The sequence below is a fragment of the Tyto alba genome, unplaced genomic scaffold (genome assembly GCF_018691265.1).
Source record: "Tyto alba isolate M040663 unplaced genomic scaffold, T.alba_DEE_v4.0 Super-Scaffold_7, whole genome shotgun sequence".
NCBI lineage: Eukaryota > Metazoa > Chordata > Aves > Strigiformes > Tytonidae > Tyto > Tyto alba.
Genome location: NW_024881328.1, coordinates 14,186,510 through 14,213,052, shown reverse-complemented (window position 1 = coordinate 14,213,052; position 26,543 = coordinate 14,186,510). Strand labels below are relative to the sequence as shown.

Sequence of the window (26,543 nt, the reverse complement as noted above, 5' to 3'; positions counted from 1 at the left end):
TTTGCAATTTTGTACAGTTGCTTGTAGTTAAGAGTGGATGTTTCCTTCTTCATACATGTTGGGAATGCAGTAAATAAATGGAGAACGTAAAAGGGGAATCTGTTAGCATCAAGCCAGAAGGCCTGTCAGATAGTCAAGGAGAAGTTGGAAAGAGCTTGAGAGAAATTCACATCTGTAAATGACTAGTTTTTTATGTAGCAATATACATATTTAATTTATGCTTGCAGCGACAGCACTTGCATATGCAAAAGCAGGCGTGCAATTACATGTGCACTTCTGCTCAGGATTCCAGGCCTTAAGAAAGAAGTGATTATCATCGTAGATGAGTTATGCTGTAACGGCTCTTCATGTTGTTTAAGAAGCATCTGTACGCCATATTATGCACATGTGAAACTATTTTTATTATATTCATCTGATTTCCATGGGAGATCACATAGTAACCATTTGCATTTAATGGCTGCATAGAAACTTGACTTGCAAAGAGTTTACCATTCATGTACAGGGGTCTTGATACACAGAACGTACCTAGATGGTTGATATTCATACATGTACAGTTAGTATTTTTACAATGAAAAATCCAGCTGGTTTGCCCCAGAGGAGTTGCCTTGTGAGATTTTCATTGTAATTACAAGCATGTAACTTGCCAATTATTCTATTCAGGTACGTTTTTTAATGAATAACAAATTTGTTTTGATAAGAGTTAGTCCTCTGTTCACTGATTATGAGAGAATGATTGGAGGCAGATGGATGTGAAGGAGCTTTTGCAGTTGCCAGTGTGAGATCTGTGCTTTTATTTATTTATTTACCTATCTATTTAGAATGGTTATTTTTCTCCTAGGCTTCTCCACATGATAAAACTGCTCACTTTTAACAGGTTGTAATTTCCTCATTTTCCTGGTTCTTCTAAGGCTTAGAAAAGTATGGTTCAACAGTTCAATCTACTATATTGAGCCACATCCTTTATAAAAGAGATGCACAAGACTTTGCCTCAGAAGCAGTGGAGTATTTAAACTTCTCCCTTTCCCAAGCTCATCCTTTAACGTGGTTATTGGTTATTTATTGTTTGCCAATGTTGTTATCCACACAGATGCTCAGGTCTTTTATGACTTTCCCTGTATTCTTCTCCACACTAATTTCTTATGGTAAAAGGTTCCCCTGAGGAGCCACGTGTCAAAATATCTTACGTTTGCAAGCGGTAGTGAGTGATGCATTACAGATGACCATCTTGATTTCCAGTCGAGACTTCAGACAGTGTTGCATTTGAACAGCCACATTTGCTTCTGACTGTGCTTTTTCCGAGGCTCACAGTTTCCAGTTTTCAGATTGTCTCTGTCACAACTAGACATTTTTTAACTTCAGAAAAACAACTCAGGAGGGAGGGTGCACGGATGATCAGCTCTTCAGGGTTTTCATTCTTTGCAACACAACAGCAGGATAAAGAAATTACACAAGGAGAGATGGATTCTAAACAATTATGTTGATTCAGTACACAGAGATACGCCAAACCTTGCCGCAGAGGTACTGCTGCTCTGTTTTATGTGGCTTTTACATAGCATAGAGGGAGCCCTATAAGCACCACAACAGGCTTTCAAAGTCTTTCAAGGGCTGTTCCAGTATACTCCCAGTCCCCTTCCACAGGAACTGCTCAAGGGGAAGAGGGGAGGACAGGAGGATGCTGAGGAGTGCAAAGAAAATTCATGTACATCAACAGAGTGTAAAAATTTTTAGTAGAGAATTTAAGGTTATTTTTGGCACTGGTAAAGTAAATGTCTGAGTTTTGTTAACAGAATATTTAAACTGTAGGGGTAGTCTAGTGTTGATGTATATATCCTTGATGGGGCTTTTCCCATTCTTTTTCAGGTTCTAGGTTTAATAATAGTAATGTTCTTGTCTTATACTTTAGATAATGGTCATCATATTTGCCTGTCTCTGTAGGGACATCATGAAAAGTAATTAGCTAGAGTTTATAAAGGAGGACACTCAGATCCCCTTACTCTGACTAATTGCTCTCTAAATACCTGTATTGATTTAGCAGGAATGTTCCCAGTATGGGATCATGTTTTGCAGGGAGAAGGGCATCCAATTCTGGCCAGAAGTGCCTTGGGGATGACACATTGTGATGGTTTCCCAGCCAGCTCTGAGGAGTATATTGACAAATACCTGATACTTGAGTATGTCACCTTCCCTTCTCCAGGCTCTTCAGGATGCATTTATTGCAACTGATTATCTCCATGGTTTGTTAGACCAAATAAAACATGACTTGAAGGGGAAATCCTCAGGTGTCAGGGTCCGAACACTGGGGAAGGCAGTATCTATTGTAGGCTAATATATGTATGAGTGCGTGTGTTTGGGTGCATAGATAATGTTCGTACATGTCAGATCAGGAGAAATGCATTTCAATATGTATATTTTTTTCCTGATCTAACAAGTACAAACTTCAATTGTTGGTAAAACACCAGTTTGTAATTGTATTTAATAAAGGGATGGCCTGGAGCCGAGCACCCAGAGATTCCAGCACTGATGGGTTTGGGAATGAAGCAGGTCTTGGTCAGGGCTCTGAGATGCAGACACATCCTTTCCTCATGCTCTGTCCTGGCCGGGCTCTGGCACCCACTGTGGGTGACAGATATGACAGCTCCAGCTAGATTTTATGCTCAGAGAAGCTGGGGCTTCAGGCAAAAACTGGGCCAGAAGAACATAAACTGAAAGGAAAAATCTAACAACTAAGCAAACACCAGGTAATGCAGTTCCATGAGTTTAGCATTTAAACCTGTTGTTCAGATAGCAGCAGCAATTGAACCTCAGCAGCCCAAACTGCAAAATCCACACCAGCCCTGTGCAGAATTAACCTGTCCTGAGGCCAAACAGCCACTCTTTAGCTTGCTACCCAAACCAAAGGCAGCTTGTCCTGGCCACCTCATGCCTATCGGTACATACGAGCAGCTCCCCCCAGGCAAAGGATGAAAGCAGTGTATTTGTACCAAGGAATTGGAGAGCAGTCAGCGATCAGTGGTGTAAAGAGTGGGTCATTAGCCCTGGACATCCCCAGTTTCATGGCTTGCAGTTCTCCAGGTCCACGCTGCAGACCAGAGAGCATACAGAGCAAGCAGACCAGCTCCTCTACTCAGCTCCAGAAGTCTTGTATCTCATCCTTTGCCTATCACCAGCCTCCAAACTGAAGGAGAGTTTATTCCAGGCCAGGTATGGAGCAAAGGATATGCATTTCTCCCTGCTATGACTCAGAGGCAAAGTAGCAGCTTTGGTCTGGCGGAGGTGGAGCTGGGTATATGTTTCAGCCCAAGCATAATAAAGATCTGGAGGCTATAAGTGGGGAAAACCATTCACAGTCCTCACTTGGCAAAGCTCTTAAAAAAAAAAAGCAAACAAACAAACAAAAAAAAAACGCTTTTTGCCCCAAGCCACAGAGCCTCCCAAATCTCGATTGGTTCCCAGAATTCAGACACCAGTGTTCCTACGAGAAATGAACACACAGAGTTCGTAATAAGGATCGAATTGGCAGTTGTGTGGAACATTAGTTACAAGAACATAATAGACACGGTAGAGGGAATCTTTAAGCCACTAAAAGATACTGCAGGGTTGTCCTGTCACTCCTGGAGTCCTTTTCCTTTGGCTTCTTCCAAACAGTTTTGCAAGAGAAACATATCATTCCGAAGAGGTGAACATGTGAATGTCCTCTCAGGGAGACAATGCTGCTCTTGAGGCTTTCACTGCTTCCTAGATTGTATTAAGGGTGGTGCTTTGCTGCAGCTTTTAGAGACACCTTTGTTTTTGTAGGCCTTTCCCATAACTGCTCTGCAAGTTTGAATGTATCCTGGGTGTTGTGACCTGACAGCACAACATGTATTTTTTGTGTGACTTGCAACATTGACTCATTTAACAGTAATGTGGCATCATCTCAGCTTTGCAGGCTCAAGGGTCAGATGTGATGACTCAGTTGTGGCAGGACAGTACTGCTCACTGTTATGAAAGTTTCTCCCTGCAGAAACTCTGAGTGTGTGTGTGCATACATACATTTTCATGGTTTATTCTTCCTTAAGCAGCCTGAAATCTCTGTGGATCCCTGACTAGATGCAGGGAAAGCATAGATGTGACTCGATTCTAATTTTCTTTGGGACTTAATGGCTTTGCCTGTTGGAGAAAGATGTATGTTGTAGCGGAAAGGCCTTAGATGAGATACTGATTCTGTGCAGCTGTGCACAGAAGCTTTACTGAAACCACATAAAACCTGTTTGGGGCATACTGGTGATGGTGTACAAATGAGAAAACAGAAGGTTGGAGAGGTTAAGGTCACGGCATCAGAGGAAAAACCTGGAAACTCTGAGTTTCAGCCCCTTTGACAGCATGGAAGAGAAGAAACCGAAGTTGCTGGTTCTCCCTATTTGGCCACTAAGCATAACTACTCATATTGTACTGCTGCAGCAGTGTCTTCATCAGAGGTGGTCCCCTACATTGCCCAGATAAACCACTGAGGATTAAACCACAACAAAATATCATCGTCACTAAGTCTGCAGATCTGGAGGGAAAAGAAATGAGGGATAGAAACAATGGATGTTTTTTTGCTGGTTGCCAAGATTTATAATGATGATTATGATGATGATGAGTAGTTGAAGGAATGTTGCTCACATTGTAAACCACTGATCTCCTGACGCTCATCAGCAGAATTTCGGCTCTCGGATATTTTAGTGCTGGGGTGTTTTCTATCCTTATCCAAGTGGTTTATTTAATACAGCTTCAGCCGAAATCCCAGCATGGTGGCTTCCAGCTGCAGAGCCTGAGATCCCCCTCCCTAGACCCCCCCTCGAGCAGCTGCCTTGCTGAGAGCCCAGCACGGGGAGGAGGAGGAGAAGCGGCAGATGTCACCGTGTGACATATCTTGTTTATCTTTTTTTTTTATTGCAAGTATTTATACAGGGCAGGTCTCCCTGATCACAACTTTGCACCAGCAGCAGCTACCGCTTGCCAGGCAGAGGCAGGGGGAAGGCAAGGGAAGGGGCATGAATAATGCAGTGCAACATATTTATCAACATTGTCAAGTTGAGCCTCAGATCAAGTTTAGTGGATAAAGAAGAGGCTTTGAATTCCCACTGTACAACATGTTAAGATTCAGATATCTTGATTTTGTAAAATAAGTGAGTCCAAGAGGCTGAAACTCAGGAATTCTGTGTACAAAATGCAACTCTGTTTTATTTTTTTCTTTCGCTTTTTTTCCCTCCTTGGGTCACCAGTGTGGGATTTGAGGTGGGGGGGAAATTGTCTGAAAAGGATTAGCTGGCCAGGACCACATTTCTCTCCTTCCTCCACTGCACCTCCTTCCCCACACTGCAGGACTGCTGCCCCATGTCTGGAAGGGTTGTTTCCGTGCCTCCCCAGTCCTCATGCAACTTTTGGCACTTCTTTGATGTGCACCATCATTTGTAATTTTCAAGGCAGAAGTAATACACAGTCCTAAGGCAATCAGCCTGGGCAGCCGGATGGACGGTTTTTTAGCTAGTTAAAGCCTCTGCTAGCTTTCATGAGCATCAGCCCCGATGGGGCCAGGCAGCGAGTTGGGCTCCATTTTGGCCCTTCCCAGAAACCTCAAAGCTGCATCTGATGATGGCGTTAGACTGCCGAGCCCCATGGCATCCCCTGGACATCGCTCCTACCCCTTCCAGCCCCAGGGAGCAGAGCTCAGTAGAGACGAGTGATATGAGAGTAAGTCCTCCCTGGCTGATCTGCCATTTCTCCTTTCTCCCCAGCTTTGTGTGGTCCTTTCCCCGTCACAGGCTGCGGTGCAGCCATTGCTCCTGGTGTCATCTGCATGTCAGTGGCTCTCCAACCTCATCTCTGGTATGTGCGGGGTATGGCACAGCTCCTGGGGATGGCCTTTGTGCTCCAGCAGTGGTGGAGCAGCCCTGCCTGCATCCCTGTGCTCACAGCCGCGTGGGCTTCCCTCACTGCCCCGCTCAGCTGCAGGAACAGTTCGGGCTTAAATAAACTGCTCAGGCTTAAAGAAGAGTGATCGATTGATTGATCAATCTATCTATCTAAGCACTGGAATAAGACTCAAGAGATAGGGTCTATCACAAACTATTCCAGTCGTTTTGAACAAGTCATTAGGGCTGGGATTTTCTTAAAGCACATAGCAATGGTTCAACTATTCTGCTGTTTGAAAAGAATAACAGTAAGTCCTGAATAAATCAAGGGGCAGGGAGAAAAGAGGTGAAGTGTAAGTCAAATTAGCATGGAGGACTTCAGAACCCCCCCACCCTTTGTGTTCCTGTTTTTGTTTCAGTGCAATGGGAGTGATGTTTCCCTACAGCACAGGGTGCCCCAAAACTTAAACCACTTATAGCTGCAGTGGCTTTGCAATGCTGTGGACATGAATAACTTATTTCATCAAAAAGTCAGTATATTTTAATATACTGAAGAGCATATGTAATCTCATTTTAATGTGAGTTGCTTGTAACCTAGGCAGCCTGCGTATTTTGAGTCCTGGACGCCAACATCCCTATGCCCCATCTTTTTGGTGTTAAACCAGAGTTCATTCCCTGGGTTTTGGGAGGCAGATGCTGGTCCCAGGCTCTGAGGTTAGGAACTCATCCACAGCCACTTGCTCACAGGTAGTAATTCATTAAGGCATAATTCAGGGGACATTTGTTTACTGATATCACCTTTGGCTACAGTAGTAATTGCAGATAAAAAAAACCTAGTAAAGCTAGGTAGAAGCTAGGCTGGCCTTTGTGTGGTGTGTGATACTGGTTTATAGCCCCTGGTTTTTAAATGTCTGTGCAAGGACACCCTGCTGTGTGTGTGAAATTAAAATGGGATTGTTATTTGGCCTGCATTTTAAGTGCCTAACCTCTCCATTTTGAAGACATCTTTCTGCTTTGTGGGAAAGCTCATACTACTTAAATTGGGTTTTTTTGTTGTCTTTTTTTTTTTTTTTTTATTGTGGGGGGGGAGGGGAAGTCCACAGGGAGTTTTGTGGGCAGTTCACACTGTCAACTCAGCATTTTTCCACACTTAAAAAACATAATTCTTCACAACCAAAAAAAAAAAAGCCCCTGAAGAGATGATCTTAATTCTTAGCAATTTTTAAAATTTAAATGTGAAGGGTCTGGGCTTTTTTATTTATTTTTATTCAAACAAATAAATATTTTCCAGAAAGCAAACATAATTTCACTCTGTCTACAGCACACAAGGGAAAGAGAGAAAAGACTACTTGACCCCAGGACAACATGATGCTCTTTTTTTTCCGTTGTCTGGTTGTGGTGCAGGAATGTGCAATCTGCAATCGGAACTGGCAGATGCGCAACTTTTGTTTGGAAAACTGACTTCATTATTCCCGCTGTAGGGGTGGGCTGGCCAAAGATGTTTGGGATGCTGACAGTTTCTGGCCTGGCCTTCCTGTTGAATCACCCGTATATTTGGCCTGGACCAAAGGAGCAGTAGCGTCTCTAAGCTCAGATCCAGGGTCTTGGGAGCGAGGGAGCAGCTGGAATGTTTTAACCATAGCCTTTTAGCACTAGTTCTCATCATCTCAGCATTATCATGATTTTATTCCACCCCATCCCTCGGTTTTCTCTTGTCATCTCCCAAGACTACAGACTTTTTGGTCCAGGGTCATCTCCTCACAGAGCATGAAAAGAGTGGGGCAGAGATGGTTTTTACTGGAGCTTTAGATAGCACTATCACATTACAAATAACTATGATCTAATGTTATATATCACCCTAGAGCTAAAAATCCCAGCTGCCCACCAGTACTTAGCTATATTTTACTTCTGATGGCTTGTGCAGTGCTGCACCTCCTACTTGTATCACTCTAATGACTGCCTTCCCTTATTTACCTTCTCAGATGTCTGCCCTAGTCTGAAATGATTCCCTTAAGGTTAAGACAAAGGCACTGGGGACAAAAATGATGTGTGATTATGTAATTAAAACCTGTATTAATATATGTGAAATAGTCTGAACAGCCCAAACTTTTGCATTTCTTTTGGAGTTCTTGAATCCATCTTCTCATTTGTCTAATAAGACAACGTTTTTTTCCCTCATTTTCCAAAGTGAAATTTCTTTGTTTTCTTAATAGAAAACCCCAGTTATGCTATGTCCCAAAATTATATTTCTGTTCCCTTTGCAACCACCCGTGGGGTTTGAACCACAGACCTACAGCACTGTAACAGAGGTCTCCATCATGTGCGAATTAAAGGGATTAAAACCAAAGTTAGAGAGAAGGGGAAAGCAGCAGCTTGGGGCCAGGCATTAGAAATGGGGGATTGATGCAAGGACACATCACATCCCCTCCATGGCAATCCCTGCCTGATCACGATGTCTCCATGGGTCACCTTTTGTGTCCCCCCATTTGTTGCCTGTCCCCTTCCCCACCTCAGCTGGAAACCTTCCCATCCCAGTGCTGTGGGACTGGCTCTCTCCCACTCTGCTGTTATTTATCCTTCTAACTGCCTAAAACATTTTGGGCTGCAATTTCCACGAAGGATGCTATGCAGAATAAGGTTGGTGCTGGGTATACGAAATTGTGATCTGTAATTTGTATTTCCACTACTGTATAACTCAAGATTATTAAATAAGGATGTGACTGGATGCAGTTATTAATATTGAGTAGACAATGCAATTTGTTTTTACCATTTCCTTTTGTTGATCCATCTTCATTACTTCTCACTTGGAAACACAGAATGTTTGATTCGTGGCTTTGTGAACATCATAGCAGTGGGCTGAAGATGGAGAGGAGGTTAGGAGGCATGATTTGAGCGTCTGTGACTCAAAGTGACCAGTAAACTCCCCAGGGTGAGTTTGATGTCTGCCTCTCATTAGATTGTTTATTTTACCCTACCTTCCTATATTTGATTTTTCTAACACTTAGAAATCTTGCACTTCTGAATCGCATTGACTTGGGATCCAAAACACTGAACAGCTCATTATTATGGCAAAGCTCAACTCTTTTGTGTCTCGTGACACTCCCACAACTCAGTGACCTGGGTGGTGGCCCTACCAAGGCCTCTGATCCTACCTTTTTTGTTAGTATAGACAGGAAAAAAAAAAAAAAAAAGAAAAAAAAAAAGGCATTAAAATTAAAGTCTCATGACTGTAACGAAAAGGTTACTTCCCCTTTTCTCGCAAGTTAAGTTCTGTGCAATTGTAGCTCACTTTGTCCTGTCCATCTCGTAGTCTCATTAGCTGCTGGGCCACAGAGGAATTGAGGAGAGAGAGTTGGGGGTTTTATCTGCATGCTGTTCCAGCGTGGAAGATTCAATGAGATGATGGCTTGTCATTTTTTATTAATGAGTTGGAGCCTGATTCATTATAGATGTGTGGAATGAGTTCGGTGTGGCTGCAGGGGGAGGGGAGGGACTCTGCCAGTGAAGAGGTACCTCTACTGTGGGTCTTCTCCAGCTTAGCTGGTTTACCAATGTTGCTTGCCAGTGTGCTACAGGGCAGCTGAGCTAATGTGCGGCTTCAGTTTCCCAGTGCCCAAGCCTGTGTGTTGCAGCATATGCCAAGTAGCCCCAGAGGAGAAATGAGTGTTTAGTGATGCTCAACTATTAGATATTACAAAGAGGCTTCTAAGGGACTGTCTCTGAGGATCTGACTGGCAGTTGGTGGATGAGATAAAGGTTTCCAAAATTTCTGTTTGAAGGGGTAGATGGACATGTTGGAGAAAATCATGTTCTTGCCAACAGAAGCACACAGCTGTGTCTTTCAGTCCTTCCTTACATACTGGTGGCATGAATCATACATATATATGATATGTATATATATAGATACACACATATATATGTAAAAAAACATATTTATATATATATATATATATTAAAAAAAAAGCCATGTGGTATGTGGTCAGAAAAAAAACGTTTGTGTCTAGAGGAGGTGTTTTAAGCCCTGGGGACATTGAAGGCAGGTGACCCTCTTGCCCTTGGTGAATCCAAACGCCTGTGAGCAGAAGTGGACGCTGATGCTCGGAGGACCCCCCGGCCGCACCACCCCAGGAACCCCCCTTGGCAGGTGCAGGCAGAGGCAGCGTTGGCCCCGGCGGCCGCTGCCCCTTTGCCGGCAGCTCCCAGCTCAGGTGGCCCCGGCCGGCTGTGCCCATGGCGTGCTGACCACACGTGCCTCCCCTGAGATGCTTCCTCCAGGGAGGAGGAATTTGGGTAGGAAGAGCTGTTGAATGGTAGAGAGCCAGATGAAATACTTAAAGAGGCTTTAAACACAGTTTAAAGAGTATTTAAGCCAGTTTAAAAAGCCCAGACCAGGCTCTTCTCCTTGCACAAACTTAATGAATTCTAATTTTGTTGCTTCTGTATTTCTGCTTATTACTAGAAGAAGCCCTGAAAAACCGTGAGAGGGGCTCTTCTCTCACACTTTTTGTTCTATTTTTATGGGCTAAATAAGTGCAAGTAAATATCCCAGTTTTTTGAAATGTCTGTGACAATAATCTGGCCTTTTAGAGAGTCACCAAGTTGCATCTAAAGGCAGAATGGGCATTATTTAGCTTGCCTGTTGTGTTGTATTTATTATGTTTTTAAATTTGTAAGATCTTTGCTCTTTACAGAGATAGGTAACCATTCAGCATTAATCTCAGTGCAGACTGTCAGAAAGAGACATGCAGTTGGAATTGTCTTTTGTGTTCTTCTTAATCTAACGTGAAGGTCATTCAGATTGAAGTTATCTGGCTGCTCTTTGTATGTAGAAAAGCATAAATTCTGTGTATCTGGTGGTGATCTCCCTCTGGGAAGGTGTGGTATGTACCCCTGTGCTGTGCTGGTGCACCAACCGGTGCACAAGTTTCTTCTCTACATCAAACCACCAACTGGGAGTGATTAAGGAAATATTCTTGAGCATCTTAGAGAATCGTTAATTTAATAGCTCTTGTTGAATAAGGGAAATTTTTCCTGCTTTGCATTTACACTTGCCCTTAGATAAATTCTGGCTGAGGTTATGTTCTGGTGATCTGTAGAGGACAGAACATGCTGTTTTCCAGTATTGTTATTTATAATCGTGCAGCGTGGTTCAGATTTTTTAAAGATACACACAACTGGGTACATGCAGAAATAAAGATATGCTGCTCCTGTCTTCAGTGAGAGCTTTCTTTTCTAACATTTTTTCAGGACCCCAAGTCTTTTCAAATGGTTGGGTGTAGTATGTAGAAACTTAAACAAAAACTCAGGGTGCTGTTTGTTATTCTCTGCTTGCAAGGAAAATAAAAGATCAAACTGTCCCTGCAGTAAAAGTGCAGGCTTGAAAGGGTTAATGCAACAAATAGACCTAAAGGAATCTTTTCCCCTTGTAAAATATGCAGCCAGTGTGACAGCAGTATTCCCAGAGTCAAGTTATCTTTTACATTAGTGAATGTTGTTCCTAAAGCTTTAGCTGGGGTAATAAATGATTCATAGTAACCACACCTTTGTGCTCAGCCGTCCACTTGATGTTCAGTCCATACACGACTTCAAGAAGCCTTGTGCATGAGCTCTACGGCTCCAGTTCAGCAGCTTTCTCCCAGTAACTGTGACAGGGTGAAAGGCATTTGAGTAACAAATGGTAAGTCGAAGGGAAAGGTTTCTCTTCTGCCTCTTAAAGTGTAAATTAGCAGTGTTTGTTTGTGCTTTCTGTGCAATCCAAGTTTGATGCATGCTCCTGAGAGTCTGGATGTGGAGAAGAGGCTAAGGAGGAGGCAGCTGAGTTTATTCTCTTCGGAAAAGAAGAAAATAGAAAGGGAACTTTAAAAGTTGTGTGTGCGTGTCAGTTCTCCAAGTGCTTCCCCAACATGCAACTAATGAGACTTCCTAGTACATCTGTGGAGCAAGGGAGACCCCCCCTTGCAGAGGAGGTCCAAGTCAGATGACATTTGTAGTTGAGCTGGAGAGCAGGTCTCCCGCTCCCTGACCTGCTCACGCTGTTAAATGTCCACCGAGAGACTGAGCTCCTCCCAGACCCTTCCATGCCCAAATGCAGCTGTGGACGCAGGCTCCTTCTTCTGGGAGAAGGCAGCTGGCCCGGGTGGGAGCTCATCTCTGGATTTTGGAAGGCCAAGGCTCAGTCCCTGCCACCTCTGCAGTTTGTCCTGCTGGGTTAGTCATCTGACATTTAGTTATGTTACTTAATATGACATGTTAGATATGTTAACATGACCTGACCTAAAGCACCATACATGGTTTATGCTAAACCACTTAAGCCACTGGCATAATCAGAGATGAACATCCAGAGGGTTCTTCATCTGATCTGGAGGATGGATTTTAAAATGGTTGGGAAAATTCCTTTTGGAAGATTCTTTCCACAGATGGAGGGGAACTAACAAAAAGTTACACATACGAGAGATGAACCTTATCTTTACTCTCTCTTCTTGCACTTACGCAGGTAAACAAATCAGGGCAAGGCATATTCTCTGGCCCTGTGGGCCAGTTTAACAGCACCACTCATGCACACACAGCTATATTGCCTTCCTCCCCAAAGCAAAACGATCTTGTCCACATCACATATGGGGAACAGCCCTGGGCCAGTGCTCTCCTCCCAGCTGTGCCCACTGCTTCCTGGGCACAGAGCAGGAGGAAGGTTGCTGTCTGTCAGTTGAATAGAGAAACCTGATAGTTCTGTGGTGGGACTCACAATCCCATTGATAGTTCTCTAATGGAGATGACTGAGAGGGTAACTGCTAGGTTTTGAGACCCTGCAGTTACTAAAGATAGATTTGTCCGAGCAGTATGACTCATGCAAAATTAAAAAAAAAATATAGAAAAGAGTCTTCCAATTGGGACAAAAAAGGTAGACACAAGGTTTGATCCAATTAGAGTGGACATTGCTAACAGACCATTATGTCATGACACTGGGAGGTGATTTATAACAGTCAGTATGTTCTGAGATCCAGGGAGTGGAAAAGGAGATATCTAAAAGTAGGCTTGGAGTAGTCTGAGAAGTTTCTCTGCAGTTTAGAGAGTAGACTAGAACTAAGCAGAACAGCAGACATCCAGGGATGACAAATACTAATGAAGGGAATTTGGGTCAGTTCATTCAGTTTTCTCCACAAAATCATGTGTGGGAGGTTTTTGGTTTTGATCTTGAGTTGACTTCCAAGCAGATAGTCCTTATGTCATTCCCCTAATGACTAACCCCTGTGTGAGCATGAAGCATCACGCCAAGTTCAGCTGACTTTCCCAGAGTCTGGTTTCAGAATGCCACAGCTCTCTGGAGCAGTGAGCATAATGTATTGGAGACCTACGTTTTATGTATCTCTCTCTCCAGCAGTTCATGAATAGTAAGCACGGTAGGTTTTACAAGGACAGATATGGAATAGTCTCCACTGCATTTGAGTAGAAAGTGCAGCATACATTTGACATAGCTCAGTCTTGGGTGTTTGCTGGTTTAAAAGAAAAAAATTATTTCCAACAATTGAGGGGTTTTTCTTACCAGACCAATCACAAACTTTTGAAGCATGAAATGAATTTCACTGGTCCTTGCCAATAAGCTTCTTTCCCTGATATTGGTTTTTATGAAACGGCTATAATCTTTGCAGGTAATGAATGAAAGCTACACTATGTAGTCCCACCTAACATTCTTCTTCTTGATTTATGGTGTATTGGTTAAAATAGTAAACTGATAATGATCACAAAATAGCAATAAATCACGAAGGGCTGATGTATCAGAAACAATAGAAAATGTTCTGGAGAAAGAAACTTGGAGCCAGTCGGGGAACAGCTGGGTGTTCTGCAGATATGAAAGATACCAGGGAGTCCACAAAAATACAAATTAAAAGACTCTCTCCCTTTGTTTCTGTCAAGATTAGGCTGTTCCTTGCTTCTGTATGAAATAAAATCAAGACATTTATGATGAATTAAGGTTCTCACACCCCTCAGTGTATCAAATCTAATTAGAAAGTGCTAGTAGAAATCTGTTCAGGCCAAAATCTTGGCTGGATCTGAAGTTTGGATCTGGACATGATCATTCCATTTTGTACAGTTCTGCAGAAGGCTGGTATTTAGATCTCATCCCTGCCAAAAAATTACCCTTGTGGATAAATTTATGCATATAAGCAGTTTTCTAAAGGTAAAATAAAGTAATGTTATCTTGTATTGCCTCATCTTCTAGATAATACACCCTTTCACTTCTCTTATCTGTCCATCAGATGTGTTTTCAGGCCATCCATACTTTTTTGTTGGGATCTTATAATTACAATACATTCTGACTCAGATGTGCTTTGAGTAATGATACACCAATAGATAAAAGAAAAGATGAAGAAAAATCAGCCCTGCTTAAATATAGTTTGAAGAGACCATGATGTCTCCTAAAGTCTCTTGAGAACTGAAAGTTACCTGATCTTTTGGGGACTTGACCTACCCCAAACTAGTCTTCCTAGAAAGATTTTGAGTTAAATTCTCCTGCTTGTCTTGTCTCATAATGGAAACTTTCTTTGGACTTTGTGCTAATCATACCAATGAGCCAGCTCTGATTGGTACTAGCTTGCAAAAGGCCTCTTTTGTTCTTGTTAGAGTATCTAACCTCTAAATCTATTTAATACCCTTTCCCTGGTTGTCCATCATTATGACACATGATTTTCCAAAGGATTTACTATTAGTTAGCAGCACAGGGCTTTCTCCCTGGGGTAGCAGCTACTTGCAGTGAAGAAAATGCATGTTCGATGTAGCAATTTGTCTTTTTTTATATATTTATTATAAGAGTAAATGAGTTATTGTGGGGGACTTCAATATTATTGCAAATTAGGTGCTACAAGCCAAGTCGTGCACATTTGTTATGTTTCCAGGCATACACAGCATGCATAGCAGTTCAAAAATCAGCAGTCATATTATATCTAGGCCTTTTCCTGGGCAGCTGCTACTTTGCAGGTATTTTTGTAGTGTGACTGTTCCATAACTCTGCTTACTTCAAATGAAGGGAGGGGGGAATCTGTCACAAAAGTGATTGCTATAAAAAAGGTTTTGATGAGCATGAAGGCATGAATTATAAAATCTCTCAAGATTTAGTTTCCAAAGTAAGCATGGGCTAATGAATATACAGAGAGCATTGCTTGTCGTATATTCCTTCTATAATAGTAATTTATGAACTGGGGTTTTTTTCACTTGCACCTTTCTGGATGTACTTGCAGGCTGGAAACTTATCGAAATTATAAATTGCTCCTTTATTCAGAAAAGTGTACAGAATCAAGCAAAGCATACAGAACTGAATCCTACCCGACCTCTGCTTCAACAAGGGACTTAAATTAACTGCTGAACTTTAAGTCAGCAAAACTAGTCAAATGTTTTGGTTTCAGCAGCTCGCTAAAGATGGGATGTCTGTCTTGGGGAGGGAGAAGAGGCAGTTTCGCCTCGGGTCAAGCTTCTGAGTTTCTGGTGTGGGGGAAACCAGACTCACCAGAAAAATCTCTTTGTGTAATTTCATCTCACAAGGATGGAGAAATGGACAACTAGGCAAGAAACCCATGCTCAGATCCACTGCTTCCCAAATCAAGCCCTTTTCTCTAGTTTAGCCATTAGCCTAATCCTGGATTTAGAGACTAATCTGGATTCAAACTCTGTTTCTTTTGAAGTTCCTGCAGGACAGGTGGTGTCTGGTGGGAGGGGAAAGCATCCTGTGTACAAAACAGTAAGGAAAAAATTTCTGAAAAGTCTCCTTGGCTCCATCAGCTTTCATAAGAGAGGAATAGATAAAAAGGTGAAGCCCTCCTGAATCTCTTCTCTTCTACTTTTCGATATTTTTTTTTCCAAGAAGAGAGAGCCAATGTGTCATGTTTCACGTAACTCTGGTTATATTCATCATAGGTGACCTGGATCATTTGTACTTGTGGTTTATAGTCTCTCGACATGCATTGTTTTCTCTAGCTTGAAATATAGCACATTAATGAGGTATGTATCTGTTCAGATGTACGCAGTCAGCTCATGAAAGATGCTTTGGTAACACTTCGACTAGTTTGTCAACAGCTAGCATTTTGGCAGCTGCAGAGAAAAAAAGATCCCAAATTCGTACAAGGGGCTAAGAAAATCTGACATTGAACTTTTGGGAGCCATGTTTACACATACTGATGCACGCTGTGTAATTACACACATTGTAACCTCCCTAATCCAAGCTCTAGTGAAGTAGCTATCACTTTATAATTAAAGCACATCCACTTCTGATGGGGTTAGATCGATACTCCCATTCCCTACTTGCTGGGAGTGGACTGCAGCTGGTGTAGCCAACAGTCTGAGAAGGTACGGAAGCACTGGAAAATAACACCAGGGTTGCATGTTCACAGCAGTTCACATTGAAGAGTCAGGACAGGTATGTTTGGTGAGAGGAACCAGGGGTGCTGAAGGAAGGCACGGTGGGACAGCTTGGGGAGCTGCTGCCTGGGCTGCTGCTGCAGCTGGACCAGGTTGTGACCTCCAGCATGGGAGATTCACACTAGTCTTGGGTCTTCATGGGAAGGCCCATGCAAGCAGTCCGCTCCTCTTGCTCTGTGGAAACCCCAATTTCACCTGTGCTTTCCTGTTGAGCATGAGCAGCCGGTGCTCGGCAGTGTCCACCTGGGCCCTTTGCTGCAGCGGCTCCCTGCACACCAGTTGCTTGCTGTTCCTGATATTACTGATCTGCTGCAGTGGCATCTTTGCCCTTCCTTATTACAAAAAGGGGTGACTTTTTTCTGTTTTCCTGTATGAGATCTGGAGTTGCTTGATGGTGAGAACAGAATGACTGGGAAATGCTGGAAGTCCTAAATTTAGCTCCTCATTTGGCCACAGGTTACAGCTTTGTGCTTTACATGCTTTACCAGTGCCTTGGAAAGCTGTTAGTATATTGGTTTATAGCTGTTGATTTTGGTTAGCATTGGACTAGGACCTATTTGCAACATGATATTAGATATACAGGAGCATTGGGAACAATTTGGATTGTGTTCCCAGTTACCAAAGCAAGCTGGAAAGACCTTTCAGGCAAATTTGGGGAGGAAAAAACATTATTGCTATTTCTCCATCAGACAAAGAGAAGAAAAAGAATTTTCTTACTGAGAATTTGTGAAGTTTAAGCAATTGTGGAGTACAGTCCTATTGCTGCACATGAATGCAACTTTTTATTATTAATATACAATCATCCAGAAAGCTGTCTCAGTTTGGCAGAAATAATTTTATTTGCATGTTAGTGCTTTCAGTATCAATGGATTACAGGTACTAATCTGGAGTGGCATACTAAGGACAAAGAACATGAAAAACTACATCTTGAAATCCATCTAAACTTGAATAGTTTAAGTCTCAAGGGGAAAAACTGTTATAAGTATTGCTGTTGAGTAATAACAAGTAGTCCCATTAAGCAGTAGCTAGAAATCAGCATGCCTCCGAGACAACCCAGCAACATTTATTCAGAGACCGATTTGTGGGTGAGATGAGCAGCAGTGTCTTTGTACTTCGCTCTGAAATACTTATCCCCTGAACATCTTTCTGAGCTCCCGGGTTTCCAGAGGCCATGGCTGCCTCTTAATCTTTGTTTGCAGTCACCTCTCAGATCAGTATTTTCTCATTACAAGTTGCTGTGCTTTTTAGATTACAATAAAGGTAACTTTTAGCCCAGAGATTGAGCCAGTTATTTGATTTAACTGAACTAGTCGTGATATTTAGGGGTTTTTTGATTCACAAGAGTTTGTGTGTATACGTTCTTAGGAGAATCTTTGCTGTTGGGGACTTTTTTTTCCTTGTATAGAGATTCTTTATCAGAGCTCATGTGGTATGCTTTGTAGGAGCTGAGACCATAAGAAGTTTCTCCCAGCTGTACAGAAATCTTTATTGCCTTTAATCATTTAGTATTCCACAGAAATAGTATTGTCGTCATCTTTTTTTTTCTATGCGCCACTGATATAAATGCATCTTTTATGTTCACAGATTTGGCCAAACCAGTATGTTATTTCAGCTAGTTTTCATTAACAACTTGGGGTATTTTAGCTGTGCAGTAGCTTTTTCATTGTGTTTCTATGCTACTTCACTGTTGAATGAAATTTAATACATTGCTTATAATTAGCAGTGAGGAATGTTACCCTATCATCAGTTCACTGCTATGAGGCTTGCTTAAAGATTTTAACAAAGAAAATATTCTTTACCCTTTAAATACTTTGCAGTTCCGCCCAGGCTGCTCAAAATAAACATTGTTTTTGAACCAAACTCTCCCCCTCTACCCCCCTTCCAAAGCAAACAAAATATTTTCAGTGGCCATCAGATAGAAATTTGACCCTAATTACATACTTTGACCATTCATGCCATGTAGTAGGGGTCCAGAGAGTGATAGTTTGAAACTGAATGCACTTTAACATAGCATCAGGTTCTGGCAGAAATACACAGTGTATATGTTGAAAGTTATAATGCGACTTATGTGCTCTTGTAAGCTACAATTTGCATATATAAAGTGAGGTGGGATTTTTTTCTATAGTAATTAGCAGTTCTGGGACAAGCCCAAAAATCCTTACTCAGCTGTAACTCCTGGTGCTCAGTCATTGTTCATATATTCGTAATATAAATGGGACTTCTGCATTAGTTGAGTTTCCAAAGACCATCCCGTTTCTTGCACCACTACAGGTTTCAGTAATCTCTGGGACAAATCTCTAGTGCTCAACACCACAGTTTTACTCATCACCTCTTGCTCCAGAATCAGGATGCAGAGCTTCAGGCGTGTGGGGAGGGAGCCTTGGAGCAGCTGCCCATCTCTCTTTGCTTGTTAAGTCACCATGCCATTGCTTGCACTACTGGGCATTTCTCTGGGGAGCCCAGGAAGCCAGATGACTTCTGCCACTCATAGCAAAACCTCTGTCAGTGGCTGGGCACCTTCAGCCCCCAAAGCCCCAGCAAAGCAGCCAGAAAGAGGTCGCCCCAGCAGAGGCTCTGCTCAGTGGGACCCGCTGAAGAAATGGCAAAACATTGGGTGTAGTGGTGGTTCCCTTGGGGTCAAGTAAAGGAACGTCTTAGTAAATATGATCATAACTGGTAGCAGTGAGGATATTAATTTGGCTATGGTTTTGCTTATGTGTGTGCGCACCCAAGGGGGGTCAGTCAGTGGCTCGGATCCTGAAGGTGCTGCATTTTGGTGCTGGTGTGGAAGTGCCCACCATGGAGAGGTGAATCACTCAGCAGAAGGACTTTTTACCCTTCCCTGGGTTGTTGTGGCCTTGTTGCACTGTCTTAGCTCTCATGCCTCAGTTTATTTTACGAAGCTGTATATGCCACACTAAGGTCCCGTCCTTCCCAAGCTCAGTGCCTCTTCTGAAACCCAAATTAAAAATAATAACATTAATGTTGCTTCATTTCCCTTTGGTGATTCTTTTTTGCTTGTTTATTTCCTCGTTTTGAATTAAGTTTATGACTTTGGCTTCTCTGATATATAGGAAAATTTTGTGGCAGTTCAACACAGACATTACTTCTAGGCGGCGACCTAAAACAAAACAAGAGGGAGAGTGAAAAAGGAGGAGATTGTCTCTTAGTTACAGAGCAGCTAGTTTGTTTGTGCTGAAAAAGAGACTAACTCTTAAAGAATGCACTGTAATTTGTATTGTAGATCTAATTTGTGTGAGTCTTAAGTGCAGCCATGTGTTAGAGTGCTTGCAAAAATTAGAACTTTGAGATGTGGGAAGAGATTGAATTTAATTTGTAATTTGTGCAAACATTTTAATCTCACTCACAGAAAACTTGTGAAGTCTCTTCAAGCCCAGAATGTTTAAGTATTCAGACAGAGCTTTTCCAAGGGGCCCAAGGTAAGCAGGGACAAACTCTCAAATTCAAATCACATCCTTGGCCTCTGTCCCTGTTTTGATCAAACTTACACTTTCCACCTTTGCAACATGAGCTACCAAAGAAAAGTACTGTGGTGGGTCCTGCACAGTCCATGAGCAATGTCAGCTGTGGCTTCTGAAGGAGGCATGAGCATGCATCAGATACAGGTATCCCTGCCTATCTCAGCTCTAAATGGCTTTTAATAAAGTGAAGAAATCATAAAGTGAAGTACAGTCAGTGAGCCAACATTACCATTGGATCCTGGAATGAGAAGGAAGAATTAATTTGTTCAGCAGCCATGTTACAGACTCAGTTTTGAGCTGCTTTGATGGTTCTGTGACTACTTCAGTCAAAAGGAGAAATGAAAATTAAATACCACTTTATTGGATACCTCCTGGTCTGAAATAACTCTGTTAGAATGGGGCACTGATGGATGCCCACAGCAATTCTGCAGTAGTGAGGAACATCAACAAAATGAACAGAACTGTTCATTTTAATACATTCTTATTATTACCCTTGAGTAGTGTACCTCAGGGGTCCCTCCTGGGACCAATATTATTTAATATGTTCATCAATGACAGGGACAGTGGGATTGAGTGCACCCTTCACAAGTTTGCTGATGATACCAAGTTGTGTGATGTGGCCGACATGCTGGAGGGAAGGGATGCCATCCAGAGGGACCTTGACAGGCTTGAGAGGTGGGCCTGTGAAAACCTCATGAAGTTCAGCAAGGCCAAGTGCAAGGTCCTGCACATGGGTCAGAGCAACCCGCAGTATCAATACAGGCTGGGGGATGAAGGGATTGAGAGCAGCCCAGTGGAAAGGGACTTGGGGGTACTGGTGGTGGAAAAGCTGGACATGAGCCGACAATATGTGCTTGTATCCCAGAAAGCCAGCTGTGTCCTTGGCTGCAAAACAAGAAGCATGGTCAGTAGGTCAAGGGACGTGACTCTCCCCTTCCACTCCGCTCTCATGAGACCCCACCTGGAGTACTGCATCCTGCTCTGGGGTCCCCAGCACAAGAGGGCACAGGGGAGGCCACAAAAGTGACCAGAGAGCTGGACCATCTCTCCTATGAAGAAAGGCTGAGAGAGTTGGGGTTGTTTAGCCTGCAGAAGAGAAGGCTCTGGCAAGATCTTATGGAGGCTGTTCAATACTTAAAGGGGGCTTGCAAGAAAGATGGAGAAAGACTTTTTACCAAGAACAAGGTGCAGCGGTTTTAAACTGGAAGAAGATAGGTTTAGATTGGACACTAGGATGAAATTTTTTATGATGAGGGTGGTGAGACACTGGAACAGGTTGCCCAGAGAAGCTGTGGATGCCCCATCATTGGAAGTGTTGAAATTCGGGTTGGACTGGGCTTTGAGCAACCTGATCTAGTGAAAAATGTCCCTGCCCATGGAAGGGGTGTTGGATTAGATGATCTTTGAAGGCCCCTTCCAACACAAACCATTCTATGATTCTGTGATTAAAGGTTGTCTGGCTTGACGCAGGTATGTTAAGTATTTCAACAGCATGAGACACAAGCTGTCTGAAAACAGCACAGAGTCTCAGACTGAACTTTCAAAATCTCTTAAAATGCTCTTGAAATATTTCCATGAGTGTGGTGCGGCTGTTAGACCTTCTTCAACCTGCTCTGAAGAAGGTACAGATTTTGAGTGTGGTTTGCCTCATAGGCGCTCTCCCAGACAATTTGGATGCTGTGCTCCTAGTAATACTGAATGGTGTGCCATAAACAGGCTATTTTATATTTTGCACACACCCAGTGATCAATGGCTTCCTGCTTTGGAACTGTGGTATTCAGACACATTAGCAGCAGAAGCAGCAAAGACATGTAAACAAATTTACACCCATTAAGTCAAGGCCAGAAAATTGTTGGCCCATTCCCACTCAGAATATAATAATTTGTTCACTAGTGCAGGTCCAGCTCATATGCTGGAGTGGTTTCTGGAGCAGCCCAGACTGGTGGCCGCTTCCCAAGGAAGCTCCATGACGTTGGGATTGACTGAAGTGTGGGCCAATTGCAAGGCCATTTCTGTTCTCTCCTTTCCTCTGCTCTGTTGTGTGATTGAGGAATGATGGCCATTTTGGACATAGCTTATTTCTGGCATAAGGTTTGATTCTCAAAGTCACCAATGGGTTGCCAGTTTCGCGATTCATGATGGAAAGATGAGCAGAAATTACGTTGAAACCCACCATCAGGATCTGCTTAGGCAAAGCCCTGTTATTTCATAATTAGCTCTGATGCTTTTGGCCCAGCTGCTTGGGAATCAGCTCTAATCCTCTTGTGAAGCCAAATTTCTGTTTTTTTCTTGGCTTTGACAGTGCTCCTGCAGTAATGTTATAATGTCTGGCTCCAGTGATGCTTACAGTGAGTTTGTATGACGGAGTGATCAGGATGGAGCAATCATACCTAGACTGTCCTTAAACACAAGCCTTAGTGGAACATATCACCAAGTTTTTGTCTGACACCACAGGGTGACAGTTCTGTGGCTGCAAGTGTATCAGTCCTGCTCTGTATCAGAGTTGGTATTTTTGTGATTTCATGTGTGTAGGTGCCAGCAGGCAGCACTTTACAGGCAATTGAATGTACTGTAGTATCAGTGCTCACCACTGAAGATTTCCAAAGTGCTCCAGAATAAACTCCAAATGGCTGAGAATATGTGCAGTGAAACCAGATTTTTAATGCATTTTGGGGCTATGTGTGGTTTTTTTTTATAAGAGGCAACTTGCTACTACAGCTCCAGTCTCAGTAGCCTTAGAGGATTTCTACATACACTTTGCAATGGGTCTTTGAAGGCAATGACTCATAGGTGGGTTTGGCCTGACTCCATGGAAAAGTGATTTTGATCCCTACCAACAAGGGGCACTACTGCCAGTCTATGTCAGCCAGCACACACTCTGTTCTCCTTCTGTGTATTCACATTTCCCGTGAACCCATGACAAATCTGAACATGTGTGTGGCAGTGTTTTATTTTTCTAAGCTAAAAAATGCAGTAGTGATGGTCCAAGTCAAGCCAAACCTAAGCACTTACTTTGGGAACGTTCCCATTATAACAGATAGGGAAACTTCCATTGCACAGAAGAGATTTTGCAAATCCAAGTGAAAAGCAATGAATGGAAAGCCCATTAGAATATAGTAATTAATTCTTGAGCTAAATTAAAAAGGTTAAATACAATTTAGTGAGTTTCTCAATGTAGGTCTGCCTGATCCATTAACAGGAGTTTAAAACAAACACTCTGTGATAACCGCATTTCTAAAGAGCTGCATCAAAAGTGCTTTCGCAGAAGGTCAGCCCTGGATCTGTGATATTTTGGGCTGCTCCATGCTCTTGGGGCCACTTTCAGTGTTTAACATGCGATGAATAAATAAGCACTCCAGAGCGCTTTGTCTTTTTTTCCTTTTTTTTTCTTCCCTCTAGTGTGAAAGGCTCTGAGAAACAATATTGGCAGCAGGAACACCTTGTGCAGATCAGAATAAAAACCTCTCTTCTGACTTGAGCTGACTCCCACTAATTACATGGCTGGAGATGGACCTTTAGGGAAGCTGCCCCATGGCATTGTCCTGGACAATCCCCACCAAATTAGGGCTGGTCAGGCCAAATGCAAAGAGAGTGGTGATTACCAAGATTATTTTCTTTTTAAACATGCTACTTAGCTCTACTTTGCTGGGTACTGGTTTTCAAAAGGGACTTATAATAAACGTGGGCCATCTATATATAGCTCAACTTTTGTTCGTTTGCACAGTTCAGAAAGCCTACTGTTTGAGGTTAGCCTTGAGTAAACTTGTACCATTTACTTTGGAGCATTTCAAAGGGAACAAAAACACAAATCATGATGAGGCTAATAAGAAGTTTGGGTGTTTAGTTTAAATGTGTACACAGCAATCATTGTAGAGGAAGTCCTTCTCTTTGGGAGTACATTATTATTAAGCAGCATTGCTGTTTGCCTGGTTTTGTCTGGTCCGCAATTTGCATTCACTTGATGGATTGCCAGGGTCGGAGGTGCACTACTTGGGAAACACTGAAGTGCCGTCTCAGCAAACTCTTAAGAGGAAAGGAACACTAATACAAGCATTTGCCCAAACTCCTTGAGTCTTCTTAGGCTTCCTTAGGCTGTGCTAGATCAATATGACAGTTTGCTAAGAAGCTTTGGACATGCATTCACAAACTCTCTCTATTGGCTTTCTTGGCATGTTATTCAGGAGGTAGCTGCTAGTGAAACATGTCTGCTACCAGCACAGAAGATTTATACATGCATTTTCTTCTCCTGCTAAGTGATTTATTTACTAGCAATAATGCCTTGCAAAGCTGCTTGGTCCAGTTTGCAGAACTCATTATGTCGACCCTCAACAATCCATAGATGAATGGGATCTCTCTTGCTTTTTTTTTTTTTTATTTTCCCCTCTCCCTCTCCCTCTCCTTTTTTTTTTTTTTTTTTTCAACCCTGGTCACATGGCTCCAATCTTCCTGTTCATTGGACTGAGATGAGCCCAAGCTGATGAACATTTCTTTCCATAATATGCACAGAGGTAAGTTCTATTGTGCCATCTGTCTCAGAGCAATGAAGTGGTTTGCTTGCTTGTCTGCTTTAATTGTAATAATTTGGTTTCAGACTGCTTACTGTCAGTTGTTTGCTAATGGACATGTTTATATGGGAGACAATTTATACAGCTTATTTCCCATGATCTACAAGCTCTGCAAAATAGAGTGAAAATGTAATATTGCGAAAGTTTTTAATGGCAAAAACTTTGCACTGGCCTTTACTCACAGAGCACTCAAATCTCTTCTGTTCTTGGGCCACCAGAGTCTCACGCTGGTGCCTCTCAGCCTTCCGGCTCGCTGGCTGGCTTTAATTCCTGCCTCTCCTGAGCACTTGGTGAGATTCAGCCCTTTCACTTCCCGCTGGCGGAGGATGGGAAATTGGCTGCTCCTACAGCTCTCGCTCAGCCGGGGAGGTTATGCAAAGGTGAAAGGTGACCAGATTATTCATGTTTTTATCTGTGAAACAGTAGTGCTGCTCCTCGTGTCACTTACAGAAGGGATAGAGGCAGTCTGGGCTCAGATGTTCCAGGATTTTCGTGTTCCCCTCGAGCTGCAAGGCCCCGCGTGTCGGGAGGTGCTGGCCCGGCTGTGGCAGTGAAGAACTCCCAGCTCCCTCCATGTCTGCGGGTAGCGGGACCTCGCCCTACGTGATGCACTGAGTTTTCACTCAGCAGTGGACAGTGCAATTCAAGATTTGGGTCTCACTGTTCTTTTGGGGAGTGGGAGCCTCCTCCCGGTCTTCCCACTTCACCCAAGCCTTTGTTCAGGGAGCTACCCAGCACATTTGGCATTGTCCCCTTCCCCAGATGCCTGAACAGATATGTGATTCCATGGACATGTGATTTAAAAATGTTCCAGGGCATCTTAAACTGTTTTGCATTTTATTAGCCCTGCCAAGTTCTAAGCACACCTTGAATAAATTCATAGTTGGTGGTTGTGGCGTATGTACCTTGGCTATTGTGGGTGGATAAAAAATGTTTTATACCCCTAAGGAGCAGCAAAAGAGCGAGCGAGCTCCATGCAGTGAGAAGAGTGAAAAAGTTGGATTAAATCATGTCTGTCTGCCTGTGGTTGAACTAGCAATGAGGCATTTTCAATCAGAGGTCAGGGCTGTGGTCAAATTTCTGCTTCAGTTTTTGCTTGCCATAATTTTCCCTCATACCAGATTCTCTGTGAAACTCCAAAAGGACCAAGACACTCTCTGTGTCTGACCTTTTGGGGCAGGATTTTTCAGACAGTCCTGTTTCAATTGAACTCACTGCCAGAGCATGCAGGAAGGAAGCAACATGTGTTAGTCATACACCCCGGTGTGTGTTTAGCATCCAATTTGTGTACAGTCCAGGAATAACCCAGCATAATTCTGCAAAGCTGGACTCACGCTTAGATGTTTTGATGTTTGGGCTAGGAGGGGATTTCTTCATACATGAAACAGGCTTTCAGTGCTCGGGAAGGATCAATACCTCACCCCGGGGATCTCAGGCAATGAAAATATTTTTGCAATAGATGCCGGAGCTCAACCTGTGCACGGGCGTCTCAGGCTGAGCGAGTGCATTTCAAAGCTGGAGCTGACCTGTGTTTACCCACCTGAGCCAGACCCACTACGGGTGCACGTGGGCATCGCTGCCCTGGCCTGACGGGCAGCATCGCGCCCCGGGGAGAGCTGATGTACACCGGCCTGGGGGGGAGCGTGTGCCACAAAAGGCAGATTGTGAGAGGTGTGGGAAGAGCCTGAGCGTGCTCGCCTTACTCACCAGCCTTTGGAAACAGCGCTGGGGGCAGCCGCGCCAGGCTTGACATCTTGAAACAACATTAATTAAAAGTAACTTTTTAATCCTTGAGGGAAGAGAAACCAGAAGTGACAGTCTCCTGGCTGCAGCCGTTCGGTTTTAATCCCAGTTTTGACTTTTTGCCTGGGATCGACAGGCCACAGAGAACAAAAACATATTTTAAAAAGTTTCTTTCAAGGCAGATGAATGTTAATCATGAGGGCGGGATTTTTTTTTTTTCTTTTTTCTTTTTTTTTTTTCCTGACTGCTGCTGGTCTGGAGGAACTGGAACAGCAAACAGTCTCATTTTAAAGCGGTATCATTCTGCTCCTATGCCTAGGACAATATTTCTGCTCTTCAGCACAGTCATACATTCTGTCTGGCTATTTTTGAGACATCAGGCTGCCGTGAGGATGGCTGGTCCTTTGCATCAAGTGAGTGTGGTGCTGGTACGGTCTCTGTGAAGGGTCCCTGACTGTGGTGCTTTGCAG

The 26,543-nt window shown here is 43.0% G+C and overlaps 1 protein-coding gene across 4 annotated transcripts in view; it reads left to right on the top strand.

Annotated features, from left to right (window-relative positions):
- Positions 1-26,543, top strand: part of GLI2 (GLI family zinc finger 2) — a 197,346-nt gene that overhangs the window by 73,511 nt on the left and 97,292 nt on the right. The window contains exon 1 of one of the 4 annotated variants that reach the window (XM_033003405.2): positions 5,775-5,850. The exons of 2 other annotated variants lie outside the window; for them this stretch is intronic. The gene's annotated coding sequence lies outside the window, so the exon portion shown is untranslated. Of the gene's footprint in view, positions 1-5,774; positions 5,851-8,404; positions 8,806-26,543 lie in introns of those variants that run through there. One more of the 4 variants, XM_033003406.2, reaches the window with a different exon arrangement.